This window comes from Argopecten irradians, chromosome 13, assembly GCF_041381155.1.
Source record: "Argopecten irradians isolate NY chromosome 13, Ai_NY, whole genome shotgun sequence".
Classification (NCBI taxonomy): Eukaryota; Metazoa; Mollusca; class Bivalvia; order Pectinida; family Pectinidae; genus Argopecten; species Argopecten irradians.
Genome location: NC_091146.1, coordinates 10,699,040 through 10,718,229, shown reverse-complemented (window position 1 = coordinate 10,718,229; position 19,190 = coordinate 10,699,040). Strand labels below are relative to the sequence as shown.

At 35.6% G+C, this 19,190-nt stretch overlaps 1 protein-coding gene across 1 annotated transcript in view; it reads left to right on the top strand.

Annotated features, from left to right (window-relative positions):
• The first annotated feature begins 137 nt into the window (after nt 1-137).
• The window catches only part of LOC138306423 (C-type lectin domain family 1 member B-like), a 51,432-nt gene continuing 32,379 nt past the window's right edge, over nt 138-19,190 (top strand). The window contains exon 1 of the mRNA XM_069246870.1: nt 138-248. The gene's annotated coding sequence lies outside the window, so the exon portion shown is untranslated. The remainder of the gene's footprint in view (nt 249-19,190) is intronic.

Genomic DNA, 19,190 nt, shown 5'->3' with positions numbered 1-19,190 from the left:
GCTATTTTCGTTATGTATTAAGAATTTCCTGACGTTATAAATAGAACAAAATTTACCTTGGTTTTACTATAATAGCAAAATACAGATATATAATGACATCATAACTAGTCGGGGTTTCCCCTGTCTTCAGGGTGATATAACGAATTCACAACCTGAAAAATGCATAAATTTCTAAGTTTTTACCGACGGTTGAACATCAAGATAAAGATAATCCCAGAGGAGTGGGATTTTGGTGTCAAATTCCAAAGGTAGGAAATTATTATCTTTTCCCCCCTCATCTAAAATCAATCCGCTAAAACTGACCTTATCCGTAGGCCCCAAATTCATAATTTGCTCTAGATTAGCTGACGTTATATGTCATTTGATTGAACAATATATGTATATTCATCAAATAAACATTATCTACATCATGTTACACCTAATTTATTCTCTTTATGATAATTACCGATATCGAGCTCACTTGAAGCCGTACACCTCGTTTGCTATGAGCTGTACAACCGTCAATCAAAATATCAGCAATGAACCGTACACGAACGAGATTTTACATTGCTCCCATAACATAAACAGAAGGGGCCGAGAAGTATTTTTCTTGTGAATCTACCCTTATATATCATAATAGAGTAATTTAGTACTAAATTACTAATTTATGGAATGTTCTTTACCAGCATCTGTTCTAACGACAGGCGATTTACGTCGGTATTTCCTTTGGTGTGGTGGCATCTATCCAGTTTTTTGTTTTGCGACACTTCTCGAAAACCATTTATATTTCAATGTGATGCAGGTATATTCGGAAACACGTGTACCAAACATCAGTATCCAAAACCATCTCAAAATGCAGATAATAGCGACAAACTTAGCACCGTTCAAAATGTCTCACTTTCGCTTCAAGGGGTACCTAGTTCTAATGTCATTACCATACAGTGTACCTGCAGGGCGTGAGATCCGGTGTGTATCGGTTAAATTCACCATATATAATATGTATTATATATAGTGTTTAACTACATCCGCTATGTATTGCCTGGATTTACATGTCCCTGTGTCATGTAATGTCCTGTGCATGTAAATATGTGTGTATGTAAGTTGTTATGATGACGTATGAGTGGCGAGTGATTGGATTGGTTGAGTATGTCACATTGACCCTGCCCTTGCACGTGCACGCCCACCCTGTTGGCAGAGGTAAGTTCATTTAATTAAGAACTATTGAAATAAAGTATTTAACTTTTGAATTCAACAGCAATATAATTAAAATGCTTTGGTTTTCTATTATAACTTTTTAAATAACTTTTCCGTAACGTTTATAATATGTGTATGTATTACAAAGGACCGCACGTGGTCAGTTAGGTTAGGGCAATGCATAGAGTCAAGTGACTGTAAATTAAATGTAATGTGTAAATATATGTAACTCTGAAAGTAAAATAGAACTATAACTTAAAAGTTATATAATAAATAAATTCCTATATATATATTTATTACTTTACGGTATAAATCTATAAAATATAATAGCCGGTACATTTATATGTCCCTATGTATTGTCAGGTATTGTTATTTTCATTTCAGGTTATCTGTCTCCGTTTTTTGTATAATAAAAACTATCAACTGTTTATAGTTGTCAGAATAGTTTCTATACAAAGAGAACAATCCACATGTATATACTCTCGTGACAACTGTTTGCAAATGAACATTTTTTTCTCGATGAAAGAAACATGTCACTCCGTGCCTTGTGAGTTATATCATGTATCATATTTTATACTATTGACCGTTATTATGATTTTAACTTCCCTTCAAATGCAACTATTTAAAGATTTTATCTTTTTATCTCCAAAATCAATAGTGCAAATTAAATACACAAGCTCTTATATCGTACATTGGACAATATTTGTTGTAAGGGAGGTAACTGGAATACACTGACGAAGACGGCAAAACATCCTTATAACCACTCCGTTCAATAGAGGGCTCTTATCAAACGTAGTGATAATAAGTATTTGTATTTCAATCAGATCGAACATTCAAGTAATGAAACTGAAAAAAAACAAGAGATCGTGGTGCGACCCACCAATTTTCAAATGCACATATGGAAACTACATTTTAGGTTTGTACCCATTTAAATAACATGGTCATTGTCTGCCATATTATGCTTGGATTTCATCCAAAATAGATATTTCAAACTCAGGACCAAGCGGATCCTACCAGTTTAATTTGAGGGAGCTTGACATTGATTGACATAATACAAGATGACTGCTTATCACTCGTGTTGTTTCATTTTCATGTACAAAATGTAACTGCAATCTATATAAATCTACATATGAGATTTCAGAGAACTGATTATTTTTTATGTGACATTGTGGCAGCAGCAAAACGTAGAGATCGCAAACTGATTAAAATACAGATTCTTTTAACCACTCCGTTCAATAGAGGATTTGACAACATCCCATAAGGGGTCATGTTCGAATGACCTTTTACCACGTGTACTTCAGATCACATACATTTTCTACACATTGCTCCACGCTATTTCGTCCCAGTATTCATTTAGCTGTGTTGTGCTGTTTGGGCGAGAAGACTACGTACACAAAATAATAATTCGGACAGCTTTTTCAAACTATTTCGTCCCCAGTTAAGATTCTGGCAGTGCCAATTTGATTGGCCATTTCCAAAGATCATCTGGACGTGACCCCTAATTGGAGGTTGTCATATCCTCTTACCAAACGTAGTGATAATAAGGATCTGTATTTTAATCAGATTGTAGAGATCGACGACAGATCCACCGTATACTCATGCAAAATATTACTTATGTTTGTTATTTTTGTTTGATTAATTAACGTCCTACTAACAGCTAAGGCTAAGGTAATGTAAGGACGGCCTCCCATGTATGCGGTGTGTTGCATGTATGTTGTGCGAGGTGCGTGTTTTGGGAGACTGCGGTATATTCATGGTGTGTCTTCTTGTATAGTGGAACTGTTGCCCTTTTTATAGTGCTATATCACTGAAGCATGCCGCCGAAGACACCAAGCAACACACCCCACCCGGTCACATTATACTGACAACAGGCGAACCAGTCGCCCCACTCCCTGTATAAGACGAGGGATAGGATTTGCATTATACGAGTTTCTTTTAAATATACCTAATGATGGGGTTAAAGCTATATAAGTATCAAGTGAGTTCCAAATTCGCATGACGTCAGGAAAAAAATACAGAAAAGATTTGATGTAAAACGAGGAATATTAAGGATTAATTATTTTGAGGTTTCAGTCCCGTTGAAGTCTCGTTTCGACATAGATAAACAAGAGGCCCAGAGGGCCTGTATCGCTCACCTGGTTTGTAATGCCAAGTAATGTTCTGAATATAAGTTCATTGTTTCTTTTCTGAAGGAATTTGAATATTTACCTCTAATTCCACTATTGGGCCCCACTCTTTCTGCTCCAGGGGGTCAAAGCCAAAATTTATACGAATTCTGTTAACCTCAAGGATGTTTCTGGCCAAATTTGGTTACAATCCATGCAGAACTCTAGGGCAAGTAACGATTATTAGGATTTACCTCTATTTCCCCTATTGGGCCCCGCCCCTCCTGCCCCCTGGGGGGTCAGAGCCAAAATTTATACAAGGTTTGTTTCCCTTTCCCTAAAGAAGTTTCTGGCCAAATTTGGCTGCAATCCATGCAGAACTCTAGGACAAGTAGCGATTTTAGGATTTACTTCTATTTCCCCTATTGGGCCCCGCCCCTCCTGCCTCCAGGGGGGTCAGAATCAAAATTTATACAAGTTTTGTTTCCCTTCCCCAAAGGATGTTTGTGGCCAAATTTGGTTACAATCAATGCAGAACTCTAGGACATGTAGCGATTTATAGGATTTACCTCTATTTCCCCTATTGGGCCCGCCCCTCCTGCCCCCGGGTGGTCAGAGCCAAATTTATACATGTTCTGTTCCCCTTTTCCCAAGGATGTTTCTGGCCAAATTTGGTTACAATCCATCCAGAACTCTAGGACAAGTAGCGATTTATAGGATTTACCTTTATTTCCCCCATTGGGCCCCGCCCTTCCTACCCCCAGTGGTGTCAGAGTCAAAATTTATACAAGTTCTGTTCCCTTTCCCCCAAGGATGTTTCTGGCCAAATTTGGTTACAATCCATTCAGAACTCTAGGACAATTAGCAATTTATAGGATTTACCTCTATTACCCCTATTGGGCCCCGCCCCTCCTGCCCCAGGGGGGTCAGGGTCACCATTTAAGCAAAATCTAATCCCCTTCCCCTAATGAAGTTTCTGGCCAAATTTGGTTGCAATCCATGCAGAACTGTAGGACAAGTAGCGATTTATAGGATTTACCTCTATTACCCCTATTGGGCCCCGCCCCTCCTGCCTCAGGGGGGTCAGGGTCACCATTTATGCAAAATCTGATCCCCTTCCCCTAAAGAAGTTTATGGCCAAATTTGGCTGCAATACATGCAGAAATCTAGGACAAGTAGCGATTTATAAGATTTACCTCTATTACCCCTATTGAACCCCGCCCCTCCTGTCCCAGGGGGTCAGAGTCACCATTTATGGAAAATCTGATCCCTTTCCCCTTAGAATTTTTCTGGCCAAATTTGGTTGCAATCCATGCAGAACTCTATGAAAAGTAGCGATTTATAAGATTTACCTGTATTACCCCTATTGGGCCCCGCCCCTCCTGCCCAAGGGGGGTCAGGGTCACCATTTATGCAAAATCTGATCCCCTTCCCCTAAGGAAGTTTCTGACCAAATTTTGTTAAAATCCATGCAGCACTTTATGACAAGTAGCGATTTAAATGAGATGTTGACGGACGGACGGACGACGGACACCGGACGCCGCGCCATGGCAATAGCTCACCGGTTCTTCGGGCCAGATGAGCTAAAAATCTTATGAAACTTTCAAAAACAATTGATCAATGTCTGTAGCAATTTGCTAGACTAAGTTGCAAATTTTGTCAAAAAATACGTTTATATTCTTAGTATATTTTTTATACAGGGATTTTAAGGAATTGCCCATTTGGCGGCCATTTTGAAATGGTGTCTTTTTCTTATCGGATTTGAGTAGAGCCACAGTTTTACCATTTTTCACTCAAATTGTTTTTTTACTTAAATCATCACTATGCCAGCAAATTAAGCTGTATCGAGCTTATTTGTGCTGTAAATCGTTACTAGGTTCGTGGTTATCAAAACATTGAGCATTGATGTGTGAAATGATACACTTTTGTCACTTTATTTTTACATTTAATGGTATTTTTAAAACTTTTATTTTTTACTCTAAAATATTGAAAAATAACAAAAATTTAAATGGGGCTAAAAAGAAAGCACACCGACCCCCCAATTTTCTGCCTGACTTAGAAAGAACAACCCTTTAATACCAGAACTTTTTCTATAAATATTTGGTGAAATTTGCTAAAAATGGTACACTTTGTAGATCAAAATTAAGGGGTAGGGGTAGCATATGTTGTTTATCTGAAAAAAATATATCAGTCATATTAATCATAATCATAATAATAATAATATTTTAAAGAAGACTACTGGAAAATAAATTCAACAAACATCCATACATATCAAATATCTCATTAGGACATTATTGCTTTAATCTCTCATGTATATATTCAAAACGGCAAAATTCCCATAAAATCAGAGATGTTGTCTATTAGGTATGTTTGAGTGACAAAATCTTAAAAACGAGCACACGGATATGAAGTGGAACGTCATTATTAATCAATGGAGCGACTATGTCATATAAGTATGTCGGTGTCACATGATTTAATATCTTGAACAATAAAATGAGTTTATGTTTGTATCTTCTTGGAGATAGAAGTTCCAAACCAGTTTCAAAATAAAGGTTTTGATGTGATGTTCCACCTTACAATTTTGTAATTAATTTCATTGCTTCAATTTGAACAGATTCAAGTAGTTTAGATTCACTGATAGTACAGTTACTCCAGACAATATCTGTATGTCGGTCTTACATAAGAATAATATAGTATAATTAATGTGTTTCTTATGTTTAAGAGTTCTTGACATATTTAATCTTTTAAATGGTTTGTCATAATTGTTTTTAATGTGACTATTCCATGAACCTTTAGTGATAAATAAGAAACTCAGATACTCGTGAAAGGACCTCGTATACTCGTGAAAGGACCTCTTTCACGAACAATGGAAATTTGCCCACGAACCAATTTTATTAAAAATAAATGTTACATGTAGCAACATTAATGCAAACCCTTGAAATACGTTCAAAAAATTCAAAAGGTCCCAGGGGCCTGTGCTGTGGCCAAATTAATGTTGCCCAGTAGAGGTGTATGACAGGGTTTCCTTTTCGATCCAAAAAGGTATCAAAATAATGTTTTATGTCATAAAACTGTATTATTTTCTGAAGAGTATAAATAATTACATATTATGATCACAAATATGTAGGCAAAATATGACAAATAAAATTTTGGCTACATTTTAAAGACAGAAAATGTCGAATTTTTTTTCGGCCATGTCAATTATTAACAATGGTGATTCACCCACTTCCAGTTTGAGTGGACCAAAAATATTTTCCAAAAAGTTGGCTCATAACCTAAAGTAAATATTGTGAAAATTTCAGAAAAATTGTGGACCGGTAAATGTGTCGTTTAAAAGTCTTAGTGAGGCAAGGTCTATTTTTAGCAGTATTACACCACGGTCGCACCACGGTCCTTTTCATTCATAAAATTGAGAAAACAAAGAAACTAATTTCTTAATTTTATTTAATACTCATTTGTTACATTAAATGTTAAGTAATATATGATTTCATAACCTATATATTGTAGAATAATCAAAATATTGAATCACAATAACAAAGCATTTTGGAATTTTTAGAGCATTATCATTCACTTTTCAAGCTAGATGATGATTGCAACTGCATTCTCAGAAATATTCTTTTTATCTACAGCTGAAAGGCATATAAAGTAAAATAATAACAAAATCTAGAAAAAAAATGGGTGGGAGTAGATTATTATGTAAGAGAATCAAGTTTTTATCAATTTTCACACATCCAGTATATTAGTACATATATGTATAATGTTGTTGTTTCTCAAAATATTGTGCTTTCAAAGTGTTGGAAATGGCATCAAATCACACCATTACAAGTTTTTGTTTAAAAAAACCATAGACAAATTGATATATGATTTTTTTTTGTTCAAAATTGTATTTATTTTACTATATTAAGTATTTCTTAGCAGTTTAATATTTAGATTGTTCAGAACATTTTGTGATCAATAAACTGAAGTTTTTGAATTTTCTTCAGAATTTCCATGAATTCAATAAAGATTTTTTTTTTTCAGTTAATAAAATAACAGCATCTTTTATGGTTATTGAAACAGTCAAAAGTTTTTGAGGTCCACAGTTTTTTCATAATTAGGTTTGTGTATCGTAAACACATCATACTATTAATCAAAATGGCATAAGGTTTATCATTTCAGGTAATAAAATTTGATTTTATAAGAAATTTGGTTATCACAACATGAATTATACATGTCAGGGACATCCAAATAAATTAATGTATATGTGACACAAAGCTAAGTAACATACAGTATATGTAATACACTGCATTTAAATGATTTCCAGTTTGATCAGACACTCTCATTTCCTGTTTGACTGTTTCTACATTATCTCTGTACAATTAATACCATATCCGCCAATTAACATTTTTAGAGATGTTTTTGTCCATAAGGATTACTTCAGAATTACTTATAAAACTCATATAGTTCTAAACTCAAAGTCAGTTTATATAGTATGGAATAAAACGGTTTCATCGCCACACACTCTTTACCACGGGGATATACACTATGTACATGTACTGTGATCGAAGCCTTTCTTTTGTGTCTAATACTCAGTAAAGCTGTTTAATTTTCTAATTATAAAATAATACTAACATGAATTCAAATAAGATTATTGACAATAAAGATAAATCAAGTTTTGATGATCTACTTACAGATAACGTCTATTTTCATTATTAAAACTGTTACATTCAGTTAGTTATTTTGCAAGATTAAAGAAGTCTTTGCCATTAATGTATCTAAATCTGAAATGATACATAAATGAGTTTCATAACCAAATTAAACTTAAAATCTAAACCAATATGATATGTAAAAGTGATGAGATTTATATTTGTTAGGATGAATCAACATAATGGTTAATCAGAAGTGTTAGCCCTGCAAAAAAAAGAACTACTGTAGGTTTGTAACATGACCCGTGTAACCTGGTAACTCTTCCCTCTCAAACGACACAGTTACAGAATCCCATTTTAATCACTCTCTTCACTGTAAATATGCTCTATATTTACAAAATAAATCATTAGAAAAGGACATATTAGTGAAGCTACTTCAAATGCAAAACAGCTTATTGTGGTCATAAAACACCCAAATGTTTTGTAATTTTGATTATGTAAAACTTAATTGTTTCTACAAAGTATCACTAAATAAATCAATTTGAAATCATATCAAGCGTTACAGATGAGTATTGGATGATACATTAATGTTGACACCGTTAGATTCGTGATTAATGATCCAAAATAAGCATATTCATAGCATTATGTAACGTTACTAAAAATAGATCTTGCTATATTATAACCTTTAAACGACAAATTTACCGGTCAACAATTTTTCTGAAATTTTCACAATATTTACTTCAGGTTATGAGCCAACTTTTTGGAAAATATTTTTGGTCCACTCAAACTGGAAGTGGGTGAATCACCATTGTTAATAATTGACATGGCCGAAAATAACACCCAAAATTTCGATATTTTCTGTCTTTAAAATGTAGCCAAAATTTTATTTGTCATATTTTGCCAACATATTTGTGATCATAATAAGTGATTATTGATACTCTTCAGAAAATAATACAGTTTTATGACATAAAACATTATTTTGATACCTTTTTGGATCGAAAAGGGAACCCTGTCATACACCTCTACTGGGCAACATTAATTTGGCCACAGCACAGGCCCCTGGGACCTTTTGAATTTTTTGAACGTATTTCAAGGGTTTGCATTTATGTTGCTACATATAACATTTTAATTTCAATAAAATTGGTTCGTGGGCAAATTTCCATTGTTCGTGAAAGAGGTCCTTTTAATTCATTTAGTTATTAAATATAAATGGGGGTGGATTATATTCTATCGTGTACAATGTAATTATTACCGAGACAGTTTTATCATGATTAAACTTAATTATCCAGGAGTTAGCCCATTTATTTATAGCATCTAAATCATTATTGAAATACTGGCATTGGGCATCAACATCATCTTCTTCAATTACATAAAGTGATGTATCACTGCAAAATGTTTAACATTAGTATGAATATCATTAGCTATATCATTAATGAAGACTAACAAAAGAAATGGGCCCAGGATAGAGCCTTGTGAGGTACACCTGCAGTAACGGATTTGTAGTTGGAAGAATAGCCTCCATAAATTACTCTTTGTTACCTATCAGACAAGTAGCTTATTTATTGTAATATAAATGGGGGGTGGATTATTATTCTATCGTGTACAATGTAATTATTACCGAGACAGTTTTATCATGATTAAACTTAATTATCCAGGAGTTTAGCCCATTTATTTATAGCATCTAAATCATTATTGAAATACTGGCATTGGGCATCAACATCATCTTCTTCAATTACATAAAGTGATGTATCACTGCAAAATGTTTAACATTAGTATGAATATCATTAGCTATATCATTAATGAAGACTAACAAAAGAAATGGGCCCAGGATAGAACCTTGAGGTACACCTGCAGTAACGGATTTGTAGTTGGAAGAATAGCCTCCATAAATTACTCTTTGTTACCTATCAGACAAGTAGCTCTCAAACCAGTTAACTCCATATTTTTGAAGTTTGTATAAAAATCCTTTATGCCAACCTTTATCGAATGTTTTACTTATATCACAAAATACCACGGTAATATCTTTTACTGTTTTACCAATAATTATTTTATATAAAGAAAGTAACTCGTTTACTTTTGAGTTTCCTTGCTGAAATCCTGACAGGTGTTGACTTATTATATGATGTTTACTAAAATGATAAAAGACGTACTTAATCACATTTTTTTCTAAAAAGGACCTAAATTGAACGATCTAAATCTGAAACTGTAGAGAAATATTAAATATGGTAAATTTATTACAATTTTGAAAAAAAATCATCTTTCAAATTTGTGTTTGTTTTCCAAAAAAAATAAATAAAAATGAAACGGTGTGATTTGATGCAATTGCCATCACTTTGACAGCACATGATTTTGAAAACAAAGACATTATAATGTATAATATAGTATACTGGATGTTTGAAAATAGGTATAACTTTATCCTTATACAATATAATCTTCTCCAACCCGTTTTTTTATTTTGTCATTATCTTACTTTATATGTCTTTCGGCTGTAAATATGAATATTTCTGAAAATTCAGTTGCAATCATCATCTAGCTTTAAAGTGAATAGTCGGGCAAAGAAAACCAGTCTAAATGCGTTCATTGGCCTTCCAAAAGTTCTCGCATATTAATGCGACGGTCAAGGTCTGCTTACGTTTCCAAGTTCTGACCATTGAAATAAAGAAAAGGTGAAAACATTGAAAGCGAGGCTGCGTGGAAATGTAACCACGGGTATATTCAGCCGGGAGGACGTTTTAGGATTCCTATACTTTAAATTACTTTCTACGTGCGCAGATAGATTTTGACGAGAAAGTTTATTTTTTGACGAGAAAGTTTATTTTTCTATTCCATAAGAAATTATTCTGGAAACATTCACACCATTTTTACCGACTTTAGCCATCCTTGCCCGAATGCTCACTTTAAATGTGAATGATGATGCCCTAAAATTCTGAAATACTTTGTAATTGTTATTCAATATTTTGATAATTCTACATAATATAGGTAATACAATCAGATAAGGTTTTATATTCAATGTAACAAATGAGTATTAAATAAGATACGGTAGTCAATTTCTTGGTTTTCTCAACTTTATGATTGAAAAAGATCGTGGTATGACCATGGTGTAATATTTTCAAAAATAGACCTTGCCTCACTAACAACTTTAAACGGCAAATTTACCGGTCCACGATTTTTCTCAATTTTCACAATGCTTACTCCAGGTAATGAGCCGACTTTTTGGAAAATATGTTTGGTGCACTCAAACTGGAAGTGTGTGAATATTCTTTGCTATTAATTGACATGACCGAAAATAATACCAAAAAATGACATTTTCTGTCTTAAAAAATGGCATTAGATTTTTTGCAATGAGAGGTGATATATTGTCCGGTCCTGCTGGTTAATTAAAGTTTATAATTGCTAGTTGATCATGAACATCTTCTGTAATATTAATATAGAATTTAGAAAGCTCAAGGGATGTAGATATCATTTGTAGTGTCTGCGGAGTTAAAGATTGAAGTAAAAAAATTGTTAAGGGCTTCAGCTTTGTCCATTATTGTAAGAGTGTTACTATTAATTAATAGGGGGTGAGAAGTATTGTTGGAATTACATGTAAAAATTATAGATTTAGCTATTAGCCACCATTTACCTGGAGATACCGATTTATCTACTAAAGAATTCTGGGGTTTTATTTAAATAGTCGGATTTGGCATTCCTAATAAGATCAATAGTTCCATTACGTTTAGACCAATCATTTCCATTATTGGTGTTTTTAGCTTTTCTGTGTAACCGGTTTTTAACCCTCAGCATTGACCTGATTCTCCTAAGGTTTATCATTTAGACATATTCTAATGGTTTTAGATGAGATATGGATATCAGTAAGTGCTTTAATTTTGTTTACGATCAAATCATTTACTTCATCAATATAATTATTTTTACCTATTATTGATTCCAAGTCTTCGTTTTGAAGACTTTGATTTATCAAGTCCCATCCAATCTGATATGGCCCTGCAGGTAGGGCGTTAGAATTGTACCTGCTGGCCCTATTGCATGATCGCAAGAGGCTACTAAATTGAGGATCCTATCTTTTCTCTTCTTCCTAAATTACTTTATTCTTCCTAATGCCTCCCGTGACACCACCTCAATTTTGGACCTTTGGTTTAGCGCTCGCCCCTGTGAGGAAGGCTGTGGGTTCTGTCCCCTGGCCGAGACACACCAAAGTCTACAAAAGTGGTTGTTTCTGCTCCTGCTTAGCGCTCAGCATAACGGGATAGGACGACTGGTTCGCCCGTTATCTGTATAATGTGACCAGTAGGAGTATGTTGCTTGGTGTCTTCATCGACATTCTTCAGCGATATATTACTATAAGGGCAATAGTTCCACTATACAAGAAGACACAACATCAACATACCACAGTCGCCCAAAAACACGAACCTTGCACTACATTAATGTTACACTCCGCATACAATGGAGGCCGTCCTTACATGACCATAGCTGTTAATAGGACGTTAACAAGGTATATGTATACCTAGGACCTAGGATGATGTGAAATAAATTAAATATGACCTGCTTAGTAACACTGTAAATGTCTTTGACCGATACTAAAAGTTATCCATTTCGTCACTTTCTTTTATTGACTACATAAACCTGATTCGCATTATATTTTTCCGGATGTTTCAAAAGTCGATCAGATGCTTAGAATATCGTGACCGATGCAAGAGTTTGTATGATACGCCGCTTGAAGTTTACATAAAACGAATGTGTTTATCACTGTTTAATGTCACTGACATTGTTAATTCACAAAATAACATCGCTGACAGATATCTTTTATTTTTGAAAGGTCGGTGTCGCTAACTCACGGCGAAATCTATTAAACGGTATAAGACAGTGACTTTCTGTATCACGTGCGCAGTTGGTACCTGCGTATAACGGATGTACACAGACTCTATACCCGACAAGGAAAACGATAGGGCGGGCGTACTCGATAGGGCGAGAGTACGCTCGCCCTATAAACATTGGCTACTGTAAGAATGGGTACCCTAAAATCTTTTTAAAAAGCTGCGGCTTATTTTCGAGTCCACCTTATTTTTTATGTCAATTGTCCTGTAACGAATCATAGGCCACCTTACAAGACCAGTTTACTTTCATCATTGTACGGAGTCACAAGGGCTAAAGTCATTTTTGTGGTTGACTTTTCTGATCTATAGCCATCACATACATGAATCTGATTTCTATTGACATGCCTTGTTTGTTTGTTTGTTTTAACGTCCTATTAACAGTCAGGGTCATGTAAGGACGGCCTCCCATGTATGCATTGTGTAGCGTGTGTGAAGTGCTAGGTGCGTGTTGTGTCTTCTTGTGTAGTGGAACTGTTGCCCTTTTTATAGTGCTATATCACTGAAGCATGCCGCCGAAGACACCACCATGCGACACACCCCATCCGGTGCTAAAAGAAAGTTTAATCTGTGATCAAAATGTCTTGGTACTGTAATTGGATTTGATATCAGTATATTTCACTGTCTTCCCTTCATAAGCTATATATTTCAGATGTGAATAGGTCTTTTCTTGCTGCCTTAATATAGTATTGAGTGTATCAGTCCATTTTAAATCTGCATCAGACAAATATAACAAACAAATGTAAAAATGCCAAACGCTTTACAGCAGCCAACAGTTTATACATTGCATTTTGCCAGCATGGTTGAGTTCCCCATAATGTTTTGAAGATACCAATATTCCTGATCCTGGAAAATAAGATTCTTCAAGTTATCTTGATTTTTCATCATTCCAACTGTCAACACTGATCATGGTATTTGCTAGTCATTTTTCTAACTGCAATAGACATATTATCTAGAATTTGTTTATATTCTGTTATAGACTGGGCGAAAAATAGATATTGAATATTTTTTGAAAACTGTCCATCCTTGTGTAATATTCTTGCATTGAAATATTGTTTTGGTGTTAGCTTAACTGGTCTGTCTGTCTGTCTGAAATCCTTGTTATCTTTTTGGAAATAACTGTGGAAATGCTAAAACTTCCATTTCACTATCCATCATTATATTTAAGGGGAGTTTCCCATCACCCTGAGAAAGATTCAGAATATTCCCTGCATCAAAAAGGGGATCTGTTCTCTGAATGCATGTGTGATATGGTAAACCACGCAGTTAACCACGCAGTTGAATTAATGTCTTCATTAGTATCTTTATCACTATCCTCACTATTAGCATCTTCTACACATTCAGAATCATTTCTATCATCGACGATTTCATTGGACAAATGTGTCCAATTATTTGTATCTTCTGTTAAACATTCTTCTTCCCAACCTGAATTTTCTACAATGTGTGTGTAATGTTTATTATGTTCTTTCAACCACTGTAATGCCTTCAAGACTGCTTGAGGACAAACATTTTGATTGTTTGACCTTTGTTCTGCATTTTGTATTAATTTACGTTTTTACAAACTTTTTCTAGTCGCTGGTTTGTCGTATTGCTGTTATCCGATTCTTAGGTCATCTGACATGTTTCGTCCGTCGTCGTCCGCCGTGCGCCGTGCGTAAACTTTTCACATTTTGAACTTCTTCACAAGTTCTACGAGTGTGATTTGGCTGAAACTTGCCTGAAATGCTCCTGACATGGTCCCGACAAAGTGTTCTTATTTTTCGGGTCGATCCGAAATCCAAGATGGCCGCCACAGCCGCCATCTTAAAAACACATTTTGAACTTCTTCTCAAGTTCTACTGGTGCGATTTGGCTGAAACTTGCATGAAATGACCCTGATATGGTCCGGACAAAGTGTTGTTATTTTTTGGGTTGATCCGAAATCCGAGATTGCCGCCACAGCCGCAATCTTGAAAACACATTTCGAACTTCTTCTCAAGTTCTACATGTACTGGTGCGATTTGGCTGAAACTTGCATGAAATGATCCTGACAAGGTCCGGACAAAGTGTTATTGTTTTTCGGGTTGATCCGAAATCCAAGATGGCTGCCACAGCCGCCATCTTGAAAATACATTTTGAACTTCTTCTCAAGTTCTACCGGTGCGATTTTGCTGAAACTTGCATGAGATGACTCTGACATGGTCCCGAAAAATTGTTGTTACATCTCTGGTTGATCCCAAATCGAAGATGGCTACCATGACACTATATCTAATTGATTTCCTATATGATTATTGCCAAGGTAGTCAGATGACCGTTAATGCCCTTCAATCTGATTGAAATACAGATCCTTATAACCACTCCGTTCAATAAAGGCACGTAGCGATATTAAGGATCTGTATTTTAATCAGATTGAAGGCCCTTGGGCCTCTTGTTGTTTGTAATTACAATGAGCTCTACACAATCAGACATCAAATGTGGAGACTCTTTGGCCCGATATTTAGATTGTTTATTCTTATACTGTCTTTGTAATTCGTACAGCACTTTCTCATTCTGCAGTGACTTGTGTGGCACAGTTCTGTCTAGTGGTTTCGAAACAGAAGAAACAACACCAAAGTGATCCTTTGTATGATTTATGTATATCGCATTAGGTTCACAGTACTGAAGTGGACCAATATAAGACTGTATATATTTAAGCCATTTCCACTGATGTCCGTGTTTTGTGTATAAGCATATGGAAAATTTTAAAACATTCGCCATAGAAAAAATCTCAACCTGTGTTGCCCATGACCCTACACTTTTCATTTTACCTGATTTTAAATAATTAACAATATCGGTACCATGAGGTTAAATAGTGTTAATATTTGGTATAGAGTACATTTTATCAGTAACAAACTGTCGTTATTGAACATGTTCACTTTCAGCAGGAATCATTCTCATCATATGAGCAGGTGGTCCCAGTGAAAAAGTGGTTGGAAATACAATTGCAGACTTTAACTGAACATTGAGATCATGGCACCTCCTCAATTGCCAGGCAAGATTTACTGGTTGAAACCTATCCATAATGATGAAAGATCAACACACCTAAAAAACAACAAAATTAAAGAACCAATTGAACAAAAATGTCGTGCAAAAATAATGAATTTTATAAAATTAAAAACAAAATAAACTAAAGTAACGATCGAAATCAAACAAAACAAACAAAACATTTAATAAAATTAAAAACAAAACAACGAAAAAAGTAACAAATAATAAAAAGACAGTAAAACGAACACAAAATAGGTCTTTCACTGATAGTGTCAGGACAATGGTGACTGGTAACATTTGTTTGTTTGTTTTATTGATTAACGTCCTATTAACAGCTATGGTCACGTAAAGACGGCCTCCGATCTGTGCGGTGTGTTACGTGTATGTTATGCGAGGTGCGTGTTTTGGGAGACTGCGGTATATTCATGTTGTGTCTTCTTGCATAGTGGAACTATTGTCCTTTTTATAAAGTGCTATAACATGGTTTTGAGAAGATCATGTCGGGTGTTGTGTATTTACATGTACATGTCCTAATACTATACGAAAATATTCATAAATGATTATTTTATGTGTAAAACACAACAGAAAATACATGACAGTATTTACTTATAAATACAAGACTGTCTTTATACAAGACTATGTTTACATATAAATACAAACTATATTTACATGTAAACACAAGACTGTATTTACATATAAATACACTACACCCCCTAATATACGTATTACAAAACTGAAATTAATTACATATCATTAAAATCTTTGTCAACTTCTGGCTGAAGTTTGTCCAAATCAGATTTCATACATTGTTGTTTACTTTCTGCATTGCTAAGCTGTTGCCGTAGATTGGACATTTCAGTTCTCATGTACTCTTTGGTTTTAGTTTTGAATACTAACAATTTGTCCAGATAAATATTTTGTTTTTTGTTAGCTGATCAGATTCGGATGACAGATGTTTGAGGTCATAGTTTCGACAAGATGCCCAATACCTGTAAATTCTTTTGGCCGATTGCCTGGTAAGTGGTAGAGTTGTTCTTCATCTTTGCCTGAAATACGATGGCCGAAGGCGGCCAGGCACATTCGAAGCATTTTTTACATGTTTCTGTACCACGGTACACTTTTGTCTGGTACACAAGCGAAACATTTTTTACACGTTTCTGTAGGTAGGGCGTTAGAATTGTACCTGCTGCCCCTATTACATGATCGTAAAAGGCGACTAAATTTAGGATCTTATCTTTTCTCTTCTTCCTAACTGACTTTATCTTTCCTAATGCCTCCCTTGGCACCGCCTCACATTTGGCCTTGAGTTGAGCGTTCGCCCCGTGAGGAAGGCTCTGGGTTCTGTCCCCTGGCCGAGACACACCGAAGTCTATAAAAGTGGTAGTTTCTGCTCCTGCTTAGCGCTCAGCATACAGGGAGTGGGACGACTGGTTCGCCCGTTGTCAGTATAATGTGACCGGGTGGGGTGTGTTGCTTGGTGTCTTCGGCGGCATGCTTCAGTGATATAGCACTATAAAAAGGGCAACAGTTCCACTATACAAGAAGACACAACATGAATATACCGCAGTCTCCCAAAATACGCACCTCGCATAACATACACGCAGCACACCACATACATGGGAGGCCGTCCTTACATGACCAAAGCTGTTAATAGGACGTTAATTAATCAAACAAACAAACAAACAAAATGTACCACGGTATACTTTTGTGGTACACTTTTACGTTACATATGCTTTGTATGTTTCTGTTCTGTGCTGCTGTCAAAAGCGGCCATGGTACATTTTTAAAGGGGCATTTACCTTGTTACATTCCAAACGAATGGAATGTACAGTATTCGGAAGGTTATTATCACCGTAATATGATATGAGCTAAACAACGACAACGTCCTGAAGTTCTCATAGAAAAAGTCACACACACCATTGGGAGTATATGTATCTGGTTTTGTTTTGATTTGTGCATACCGATGGGTAACGTTAATACCTGATGATATTAGTCTACTGATATTATTTAAGTTATTTAAATTGTTTGTTTTTTTCGTAGTTTGTTTATCATATTGGATTTTTATTGGTTTGAATCGGATGATCCCGAGAGGTTTTCATAAACAGATTACCAAATACCTCGGCGTCAAATTATTGGGGTTTAATCCGAAAATTAATAGCTCTGTTTACCCTTGGGGTCATTAGCAATCAGCGACCGCTCTCGGCCACACAAAAGTGTACCATGGTACAGAAACGTGTAAAAACAGCTTCAATCGTGTACCAGACGAAAGTGTACCGTTATACAGAATCGGGTAAAAAATGCTTCGTTTGTGTACCAGACAAAAGTGTACCGTGGTACAGAAAGGTGTAAAAAATAATTCAAATGTGCCTGGCCGCCTTCGGCTAACGGGACAAAAAAAGAAAAAAAATATGTAACACAAAACATACCGTGGTACAGAAACGTGTAAACAATGCTTCGTTTGTGTACCAGGCAAATGTGAACCGTGGTACAGAAAGGTGTAAAAAATAATTCAAATGTGCCTGGCCGCCTTCGGCCATCGTACAGAAAAGATAAAAAAATAACATATTGCATGGCCTTGAGTTGAGCGTTCGCCTCTGTGAGGAAGGCTCTGGGTTTTGTCCCCTGGTCGAGACACTCCAAAGTTTGTAATAGTGATAGTTTCTGCTCCTGCTTTGGGCTCAACATACAGGGAGTGGGACGACTGGTTTACCCGTTGTCAGTATAATGTGACCGGGTGGGGTGTGTTGCTTGGTGTCTTCGGCGGCATGCTTCAGTGATATAGCACTATAAAAAGGGCAACAGCTCCACTATACAAGAAGACGCAACATGAATATACCGCAGTCTCCCAAAACACGCACCTCGCACAACATACACGCAACACACTGCATACATGGGAGGCCGTCCTTACATGACCATAGCTGTTAATAGGACGTTAATTAATCAAACAAACAAACAATCAAGGTCTGAGAGATAAGCAAAAATAAGATATAGAACTTATCAATGGATAAAAAACAGACATCATATTAACCCAAGAAACCCACTTAACGAAATAATTGGAGCCTTAAATAGAGCAGATTGAGCTTGAACAATACTACATGGGTACGGAACTAAAAACAGCAGGGTATTAATATTTATCAAAAATGATATAGGATTATTACAACAAAAGAAAGTAGAGAGGAGGGTAGATTTTTTAGGTCATATTACCCAAAGGGTCAAGATGGGATGACCTGTAGTCATCGTGATTCGTCCGTCGTCGTCCGCCGTGTGTAAACTTTTCCCTTTAAAACGCTATTCCTCCTTAATCGCTAAGCAGATTTCATCCATATTTGGTGTGAAACATCATTGGGGAAGGACAATCATATTTTATATAAATGAGCTTGGTTCGACCCCTAGGGGCTGAAGGGTGGGGCCCCAAA